Source organism: Carassius carassius, chromosome 4 (genome assembly GCF_963082965.1).
Source record: "Carassius carassius chromosome 4, fCarCar2.1, whole genome shotgun sequence".
NCBI lineage: Eukaryota > Metazoa > Chordata > Actinopteri > Cypriniformes > Cyprinidae > Carassius > Carassius carassius.
This window is the reverse complement of record NC_081758.1, coordinates 6277720-6288299: the sequence shown is the minus strand read 5'-3', so window position 1 is coordinate 6288299 and position 10580 is coordinate 6277720. Positions and strand designations below refer to the sequence as shown.

Here is a 10580-nt window from a genome sequence, read left to right as displayed (position 1 = left end):
ATACACGGTGAAGACCAACTAGAAGGTGACGGGATTGCAATATTATTTTCCAACATGTAAGCAATTTCAGAGTCTAGATATTTAAGTTTCTCTGGAGACATGCGGTAAAAACGCTGTTTAATTGGTTGTGCGTTTCCAACATCAACATCATGTTCGATCCAATTTGTGCATGTAGGAACATCAAACAGACATGGATATTTCTGTATCAGATCAAACAACTCACCACGCTTCGATTCAGTCAAATGAAACAACAGACTATCAAGGTTACGAAGTGTCTCAGAATTTTTTAGATGACCATATAACAAACTGTCATCTGGTTCTGGCACTCCATCTACCTCCTGTGATTCTGACACTGAACTCACACGCAGAACCAGATGCACCTTTGCCTCTTACTGTCTGGCTTACCTCAGCCTCACGTTTATAATATGGTTTGAGAAGGTTGACATGACATAACTGTGTTGACTTTTTCCGTCCTGGTGTTGATATTATATAATTCAGGTCAGACCTTCTCTCAACAACTGTTTAAGGACCAGCATATTTAGCCTGAAATGGCGAGCTCACAACAGGCATCAGTGCAAGCACTTGATCTCCCGGGCTAAACTCTTGATGCTCAACAGGGCGATCATAGATTTTTTCGTCTTACTCTGTGACACTTGCAATTTCTCCCTCGCCATTTCACCTGCTACAAACAGACGATGTTTAAAGCCATTGACAAAATCAACCAAATTTCTGGGCGGTTCTGCCTCCACCAGACCATCCTTTAAAACAGCCAAGGGTCCACGCACTTTGTGTCCAAAAACCAAGTCATTAGGACTAAAACCTATACTTTCCTGCACAGCTTCTCTTGCAGCCAACATAAGCCAGGGAAGACCCTCCTCCCAGTCTCTATCCAGCTCTGTGCAATATGCACGCAGGAGAGACTTCAAAGTCTGATGGAATCTTTCCAAGGCCCCCTGACTCGATGCATCATAGGCTGATGACTGGTTATGACGGACACGCAACAACTTCAAAATTTGACCAAACATGTTCAAAGAGAAATTGGACCCCTGATCGCTCTGGATGACCTTCAGAATGCCAAAGACCGAAATGAACTGACTTAGAGCTTTCACTACCGCCTTAGTGGTAATTGCCCTCAATGGATACGCAGCAGGATACGGAGTATTTTGACACATAACAGACAGCAGGTATTTACAGTCAGACTTAGAGCATGGTAACGGACCCACACAGTACACAATCAGGTGCTCAAATGGCTCATTCCGAACCAAAATGGGTTGTAATAGAGCAGGTTTAACATACTGATTGGGCTTACCCGTTAACTGACACACGTGACATGTCTTAATGTATGCTGCAACATCTTTTTTCAACCGTGGCCAAAAGAAATGCTTCAAGACACTAAGATAAGTCTATTTCACACCAAAGTGCCCACTCTCATCATGAGCGACTTTTAAGACAAGGGGACGAAATTTAGTCGGTACCACCAACTGAACGATAGCATCCCCAACAAAGTCAGTACCCAGAATCAACCATTTCCTAAGCAACAAGCCTTTTTGTACAAAATACCCACTTGCTACACTGTTGATCTCCTTAGCAGATACAACACAGTCAGTAAACATTTCTTTAAGGGAAGAGTCACTTTGTCAAAAATTTAGTTGAGCACAGATAGTGAAAATTTAGCACAGATAGTGGAAAGTCCGACATCGATGGAGTCACAAACTCTACTTCACTCTCATCAGATTCCCTCTCAGACTCAGCTTTACTCATAGCTCGTGTACTTACACAGGCTGAGAAAACTTGAGGTAAATCAGCAGCAATATGGTCAACAACGGACTTAACTGGGCAAGATGCAACGACTGGCAAGGGAGTAGTGTCAGCCCAAACATGGCTACCGGCCAGCCCGTTACCCAGAATGAAATTAATCCCTTCAATGGGCAACGCTGGACGCACTCCTACATCTACCTCTCCTTTTACCAGTTCACAGTCCAAGATCAACTTATGTAACGGTATGGGCAAAACAGATAAACCCATGCCACGACTTAGTATGCAGTCACCCGTATCAGTTTCTTCTGACAACGACAACACAGATCCCACAATATAAGAGTCATAGGAGCCTGTGTCCCTCAGAATTTTTACTGGAACCCTAACCTCACTTCTTACCAGTGACACAAACCCATCTCTAATAAAAGGGGCATAAGCTGCCAAGACATCCGGTTAAAGCTCCGCTGTAAGTAACTCAGACACACAGTCCGTAAGAACCAGTGCAGCTGCTGCCACAGGATTAACCTTAGATAGTACAGTCGTGGCCACAAGTTTTGAGAATTACATAAATATTGGAAATTGGAAAAGTTGCTGCTTAAGTTTTTATAATAGCAATTTGCATATACTCCAGAATATTATGAAGAGTGATCAGATAAATTGCATAGTCCTTCTTTGCCATGAAAATTAACTTAATCCCCAAAAAACCTTTCCACTGCATTTCATTGCTGTCATTAAAGGACCTGCTGAGATCATTTCAGTAATCATCTTGTTAACTCAGGTGAGAATGTTGACGAGCACAAGGCTGGAGATCATTATGTCAGGCTGATTGGGTCAGAATGGCAGACTTGACATGTTAAAAGGAGGGTGATGCTTAAAATCATTGTTCTTCCATTGTTAACCATGGTGACCTGCAAAGAAACGCGTGCAGCCATCATTGCGTTGCATAAAAATGGCTTCACAGGCAAGGATATTGTGGCTACTAAGATTGCACCTAAATCAACAATTTATAGGATCATCAAGAACTTCAAGGAAAGAGGTTCAATTCTTGTAAAGAAGGCTTTAGGGCGTCCAAGAAAGTCCAGCAAGCGGCAGGATCGTCTCCTAAAGAGGATTCAGCTGCGGGATCGGAGTGCCATCAGTGCAGAGCTTGCTCAGGAATGGCAGCAGGCAGGTGTGAGCGCATTTGCACGCACAGTGAGGCGAAGACTTTTGGAAGATGGCCTGGTGTCAAGAAGGGCAGCAAAGAAGCCACTTCTCTCCAAAAAAAACATCAGGGACAGATTGATCTTCTGCAGAAAGTATAGTGAATGGACTGCTGAGGACTGGGGCAAAGTCATATTCTCAGATGAAGCCCCTTTCCGATTGTTTGGGGCATCTGGAAAAAGGCTTGTCCGGAGAAGAAAAGGTGAGCGCTACCATCAGTCCTGTGTCATGCCAACAGTAAAGCATCCTGACACCATTCATGTGCGGGGTTGCTTCTCATCCAAGGGAGTGGGCTCACTCACAATTCTGCCCAAAAACACAGCCATGAATAAAGAATGGTACCAAAACACCCTCCAACAGCAACTTCTTCCAACAATCCAACAACAGTTTGGTGAAGAACAATGCATTTTCCAGCACGATGGAGCACCGTGCCATAAGGCAAAAGTGATAACTAAGTGGCTCGGCGACCCGAATGTTGAAATTTTGGGTCCATGGCCTTGAAACTACCCAGATCTTAATCCCATTGAGAACTTGTGGTCAATCCTCAAGAGGCGGGTGGACAAACAAAAACTCACTAATTCTGACAAACTCCAAGAAGTGATTATAAAGGAATGGGTTGCTATCAGTCAGGATTTGGCCCAGAAGTTGATTGAGAGCATGCCCAGTCGTATTGCAGAGGTCCTGAAAAAGAAGGGCCAACACTGCAAATACTGACTCTTGGCATAAATGTCATGTAATTGTCGATAAAAGCCTTTGAAACGTATGAAGTGCTTGTAATTATATTTCAGTACATCTCAGAAACAACTGAAACAAATATCTAAAAGCAGTTTAGCAGCAAACTTTTTGAAAACTAATATTTATGTAATTCTCAAAACTTTTGGCCACGACTGTACTTTTTTATTTCTAAAATGCAGCAGCGGACAATCAGCCTTCCAGTGACCCTCTTCATGACAGTGGTTACAGTTAGTGTCAACATTACCTCGCGATACTGCTTCTAACTTCGGTGCACCAGCTCTCCAAGAACGCTCACGTGTTATAGCACGCTCTCTAAAACTCCCTTTATGGAGTAACAAATACTCATCTGCTAATGCAGCCGCACCTGCCGCCAGGAAGCATGTATTTGAACTGCTCCAAAACAACAAGTTCACACAGATGCCCAAAAGTAGTGACCTCCAGCGCATCCAGCCAACGTTTAAAATGACCAGTTATGTCCAGAGCAAACTCCATATAAGTTTGACCAGTGCGTCTTTCCCAGGACCTAAAACGTTGGCGAAACGCTTCTGGTACCAGCTCATACGCCTTTAACACAGCAGACTTGATTATTACAAAGCTAGAGCTATCTTCTGCGCTCAAGGATGAATAAGGTTCCTGCGCTCTTCCTGTCAGCACACACTGAAGCATCAAAGCACAATCTGCATAAGGCCAACCTCTAGCTTTAGCAACACGCTTAAATAATATAAAAAAGTATCCGGGTCCTTTTCATTAAACTGTGGCAGTAGTCTTAAAACTACCTTAATGTTCTCAAATTCTAAGACCGAGTCGAGCCCCCATTTTGTCACAACCTGGCTCACGGGTCATGACAAAAGAGGGAACGAGGCAGCATAAATAATCAAAAGTGATTTATTTAACAAAAGAGTCACCAAACATAACTATTTAAATGCAGATGGTAAGTCTCTATAACACAAATAAACCCAAAATAAAATATAGTAGTCGGAGTGATCAGGCCATGGATGACGTCTGGATTGCAGAGAAGAGGATGCCCGAGTAGTTTGACCAAGTGGAGCTTCCACTGGTTCATAGGTTCCAGGTGTACCACTCACAGGTTCCAGGTGCACCCAATCAGCAATCACCTCAACAGAACAAAGATAATTAACAAACACACAAGGGCCGTCACAGTCATTTTAATTTTTTTTAAATAAAATGGTCTTGCTAAAGCTAACTGTACAGCTAGCATTTTATGTATCCTAGAAATTGATTGGAAATTACTACAAAATGGTCTGTTTAAAAGTGTCACAAAATAGTGAGCTTAATTTTGCAGAATGTGCACTCATAGTGTATTTCAAATATTACTAATTATTACATAAAAAAAACTTTTGCCAATAACATATTAATAATAATATATTATATGACATTAATACAATTTAATATTAGATTAATACAATTTAAATTGTTTTATTAATTCATTATCATTGTTTTATTAATATTTCGTCAAAAACATCCTAAAGTTCAACTAACTGCATTTAATATGAATTTTTAATCTCTAAATTGCAATTAACAAGCAAATTACACTAAAACTGAGGGATGTGTTTAAAAAAAAAAGCTAAATCATCTTCACAAAATAAGTATGTATGTAGTATGTAGTTCTTTGTATATATCAACATCATTTTAAACATGCACATTGCTGTAATGATTTTCTACATTTTAATAATAGAATTGAAACATAAAATACAATTGAAAACACACACGTTCATGGTAAAATGTTTCCAAAACAATAATAAAAGTGCAGCTGAAAAAACACCAAACGATTTAAGTTTGTAGAAAGTTTATGTAAAGATCCAAAATACACTAGTTAAATTAGATGCCTGACATTATGGTAACATGGATTAACAAGAGCACTAGCCTTCATCTCGTGTTCACTACCTTAATCTCCACCCTCTTCCCAAACACACGCGCACACACACTCATCAGACAGTCTGCATGGCAACAGACAGCAGTGAACAGTCGCATAGGATGTGTGAGAGCCCCCTGCTGCCAAGAGGCGGGCAGGAGGAGGAAACAAACCCCTGCTAATGGAGACATAACATGCTCACCAGAGCAGAAACTCAAACAAACGATTAATGGGCAATGGACCCTCTACTCCCACTCCTCTTCACCATCTCTCTGTCTCTCTACTCATCTCTGTTCCTCCTTTCGCTGCTGAGACTGGCATCTCAGAGTCACGGCAGAAACACTCCTCCTTCAGCGGCTAAGAGCATTGCCCACAGGATCAGCGTTACCGAAGATCCAAGAGCATATGAGCCAAACCCTGGGGAACAGCATATTAGAACCAACAAGTATGAAACAAAAACTATAATATCAAACAATTCTGTTACACTTTGAGGAGCATACATGCAAAAATGGACAGCCATTAAACTCATCTGGAGCAACGAGGTGAAGTGGCATTTTCTCAGTCAGTACATTTGAAGAGAAGACGTCAGATTGCTGTAGTCTGTGCAGGATAAAAGGGCAAACATCTATAAGCAGACTCCATGTCTCACAAATCCCTCATGAATCTCCAAGTCGCTTTGCTGCACTCAGATGGAAGAAGTGACCTAATGAAGCAACAATGGCATAGGCAAAATAGGATTAGAGTTGAGGTTATTAGGCCAGAGCTCAAGCCCCAGGCCCCCATCAGGACGGAGGTCCCTTCGAAAGCACATCAGCCACAGAAGCAGATCTGAGATCAGCTCCGCTCCTGAGATAGCAATGACTGAGATGAGCAGACAGTGGAGATGATGGTCTCAGATCAGCAGCTTGGGGCAAGTTCAACTAGAGTGCACCACACACACCATAACACCGCCTCCGATTATATCACACGACGTCGCGCTATGCTTTGCTGTCGACCTTGATTCCACTAGCCAAGCTTTATTCATAGAAGTTTCTATGTGATGAATTCAACTTGCTCAGAAATTTTCTGGCAAATATGAAACTGATTTAACAATCACTAATCGCTAATAATATGTGGCTTCCAACTACGTGTGAAAGAAAAGACAACAAATCCCTCATGAAGCATTCCTGTAGCTCAAACAGCATGGCGCTAGCAGTGCCTATGTCACGGGTTTGTTTCCCAGGGAATGCATGAACGGATGAAATGTGTACCTTGACAAAATGTGTCTGCAAAATGCATAAATGTAAATCTAATAAGATCAAAGAGATTTTTGGAAGATATTTTTGGTAGAACACTTGCTTTTCAAAGGCACAATCTCTGGTGTAGCTAGAGCTAGTGCCGCTTCGCATGTGTGCGGTGGAATCGGCATAATTGTTCTCTGTGTGCTGAGTAGCTCTGATCCGGTAGCTGTCGCCAAAGTACTGCATAAAGGGGGAGCCTCATGCTCATGTGTTTTGATTAGCAGGTAATGATCTTTGATCTAATGCGCTGACTGGGAAAGTGCGGCTCCGATAGAATTCCGGTAGATGCTTGGTCGACCTGGAGCCAGTGTCAGTTCTCATTAGGGCTGCCGTCTCCGTGACCTCCCATCTGCCTGAGCAGGGCCCCTCCTCCCAGCTGGAGAGCCCCGCGTAATGATATCAATAGCAGCAGGGGTGCAATGAATACAAATCCGCGTGCAGAATGTTTGGACAAGAATTCCCTCCGAAGCCCCCCACAAACGAGGCTCTGTCCCTCTCCCCGACACAAAGGGCAGATTCAGTCCTAATCTGCACAGTCAGTCAGTGGACACGAGGACACACTGATGGTCAAACTCCCTCCAGTGGTGGTTCAGTTTGACATCTAGCACAGCATCAAACCTCTGGGTAATCCTGTCAAATGACAAATTTCTGCTGTCCCTGTAAAGAGTTGCTCGTATGAGTTTGTTAAAGATTACTTGCAATTAATAGCATGTATCAATATTTGTTGAAAAAAAAGGTAATGAGACATTAGGCTAGATGATTAAAACATTAAATAGAAAAGGCTTTAGAAGAGCAGTTCACATCCTTTTTTTTATTCCAAAACTCCATTTGTCCAAGACAACATTTGAAAGCCCTGTACCTCTGGAACTTCTGTTGTAATCATACCTGCAAACTCCAGACCGGTGAAAAAGGGTTTTTTTTTTTGTAAAAATATTCTGGTATTAGCTATTATAAACAGTTTTGGAACTGTAAAATGACAGTATAAACCATGGCTTAAACAACTTTATAGTTCAAGTACGAGTTTTTACAGAAACAACGGTTAAGAAAATTCAAAATCTTACAGTTCAGCCTAATAAATGATCAGTCTGAACAAAAACAGTAGAACAGGCTGAAAGAAAATGCAAAGTCTCAAAGTCTTTTTCCAGTCACCAACACATTTAAGAAGGTGTGTCAAGTCACAAAAAGTTTTCAACTATGACCTCTCCACATAATGTTTTATTAAAAAGATTCGAGAGGAGCACACAAGATACTTAGCCTAATTAACACCGGTGGAGCGCACTCAATTTAATCAAGTCAAGTCACCTTTATTTATATAGCGCTTTAAACAAAATACATTGTGTCAAAGCAACTGAAAAACACTCATTAGGAAAACAGTGTGTCAATAATGCAAAATGACAGTTTAAGGCAGTTCATCATTGAATTCAGTGATGTCATCTCTGTTCAGTTTAAATAGTGTCTGTGCATTTATTTGCAGTCAAGTCAGTGATATCGCTGTAATCAACACTGTGGCATAAATACAGCTGACTTACCTCTATCCATTGACGGTTTATCAGCATCCCCCCTCCGCCCCACCTCCTCACTTCGAGTTCTTACTACACTTATACAGGCAGGGGGTACTCTAGGTTCGAGCCATTCCCGAGCTCGGAGCCCTTCCCCGGACAGCACGCCAAATATGCTATATGTAAGCGTGAAAGTCCATTATATTCTGTTGTGTTTCTTCATGTGTCCTACATCTGCACTGACTTGCATAAACATAAAAGTGATATGTAAAGCTTGATTTGTTTCAATGGTGAGAAAATTATTTACAGAGTTATCATAAACTGCACTTAACTGACTCTAATTAAAATATCTGTTTTGACACATAATTTACTGCAGAACACAACGTCCTGTGTAAGAGCGAGCATGCCAGAAATTTGATTTCCGCCTCTGGTATTGACACAGCCGGTTTGGATTCCAGCCACAGATTCTGGTAACAAAAGCATGTTCATAGTCCTGCTAAAATGACCCCCAATTAAAAAGCAATGGTAAAGGGCCACACATCTCTGCATTCATATTACCGTCAGCAGAAACACCATAAAATGTGTCATTGATAGACCTGTTTACAATCAGCAGAGGAGCAGAGCAGAGTCTTGCTGTACCTAAATAAGTTATTCTTGTTAAGTACTGTTACTGGAAAAATGTCTAATGGTTTCAGATGAAAGCCTCGTTAATATATGTCAATATGTATGTGTATGCTTCCACACATGCATATATCTTCTTTTTGGATGAAAGGATTAAAATGATAATTGTTACAAAACTGCATAGCATCTTCAATGGGTATTTCACTTTTAAAAGCAGTTATCGGTATTATTATTTTTTTTTTTTTCTGATGCAGTTTTCATTGATTGATGTATTTAATGCATCTTCAGAGACAGCAGCAAACACAACCATCAGACAGACAGCTGCCAAAAACGTTCACATTATTTAACTCTTAAATAAATTAACTGTCTGCTACCTCATAATTATAGCCAAATATTTTGTACTCTTCACTTAATGCATTATTCATCAAAAAGTCCTTAATCATTTAAATAAGGTTCATTTATAGAGTGTCAAAGAGTTTCAGCAATCATGTAATATGCGTGATGAATGCTTTCTAGAACCATCAAAATCTCACTTATGAGAATCACTTTTTCCTTTTAAGTCACTTTTTAATCAAATAAGATTATTTTAAAACATGGCAATAGCACAATGACACATGTGGTTGCTTGGTCTCATCCCAAAAATAAAAGTTCATTTGTCAGTTCCCTGGAACGAGTAAAAGGCTGCACAACCCTTCTGTGGTGGGATGTGATTGTCATTAAAAATGAACCAAGCTGCATGTAATCACTTCAGAACAGGCCTGCTGGATGTGAACAGGGGTGTGAGGATGTCATCTCCATCACTCTCACACTCAATGGCTCCTCCAACAGAGAGCTTTTTATACAAGTACAGCACAAATGCATTAGCATGAATTAAACGTAGCCCCTTAACCCTTCACAAATAATACATTAGAGGTACACTGACATGCAATGCTAGTGAGTATCATTATGCTCCTCTGTTATTGGAACCTAATAAGGAGACAGACCATTATCAAATCTCTCCAAATAACAAAAAATTAAAATTAAAATAGTTACCAATATTAATCTTGCATATTAAAGTCAGCATGAGATAAAAACAGAGCCCATTTACTGTTGCTGGTTTTATTGTGAGTGATTCATCAGTGCACATTTTTATGTAGTAAGACTCTCTCGTGACTCTGACTTGCTCAGCTTTGAAACAAAGTTAATATTTTCTTCTTTGTCTTTTCTCTTTTTTTGCCTGAAAACTCTACAGGTTGAGAAAATATAAAGATGCCTAATCGAAGATATTTTTAGCATATTATGTATGTAATGTATTCATTTGTGTGTGTGTACATGCACTCATGTTATTCAGTTGTGTTAGTGAGTCTTTCAGAAAGTATCACAGTATGTTGGAATAGTGCCAATGGCAAACACTTTAACTGAAGTGTCTGCTCAAAGCAAAACCCAAAAATGTTGTAGAATAGTGTTATCAGTGACCCATTAGAGCCTTTGAAGTGGCTGGGGAAAGATTCTCATTCATTACACTGCAGCCCTGAGTTTGGGCACTGTCATAGAGAGAGGCTTCCACAGAGGACGCCTGTTCTTCGTCTCCCATCATCCCCGACTCAGAGTTTCGCTAACACACGCCACACAACC

At 40.8% G+C, this 10580-nt stretch overlaps 1 long non-coding RNA gene across 1 annotated transcript; it reads right to left on the bottom strand.

The window, feature by feature from the left end:
- Positions 1-5360: 5360 nt before the first annotated feature.
- Positions 5361-8022, bottom strand: LOC132129340 (uncharacterized). Its single transcript, XR_009428491.1, has 3 exons — positions 7908-8022; positions 6067-6269; positions 5361-5983 (listed from the first exon to the last, which is right to left on the bottom strand). It is a non-coding gene; the product is annotated as an uncharacterized LOC132129340 (long non-coding RNA).
- Positions 8023-10580: the final 2558 nt, after the last annotated feature.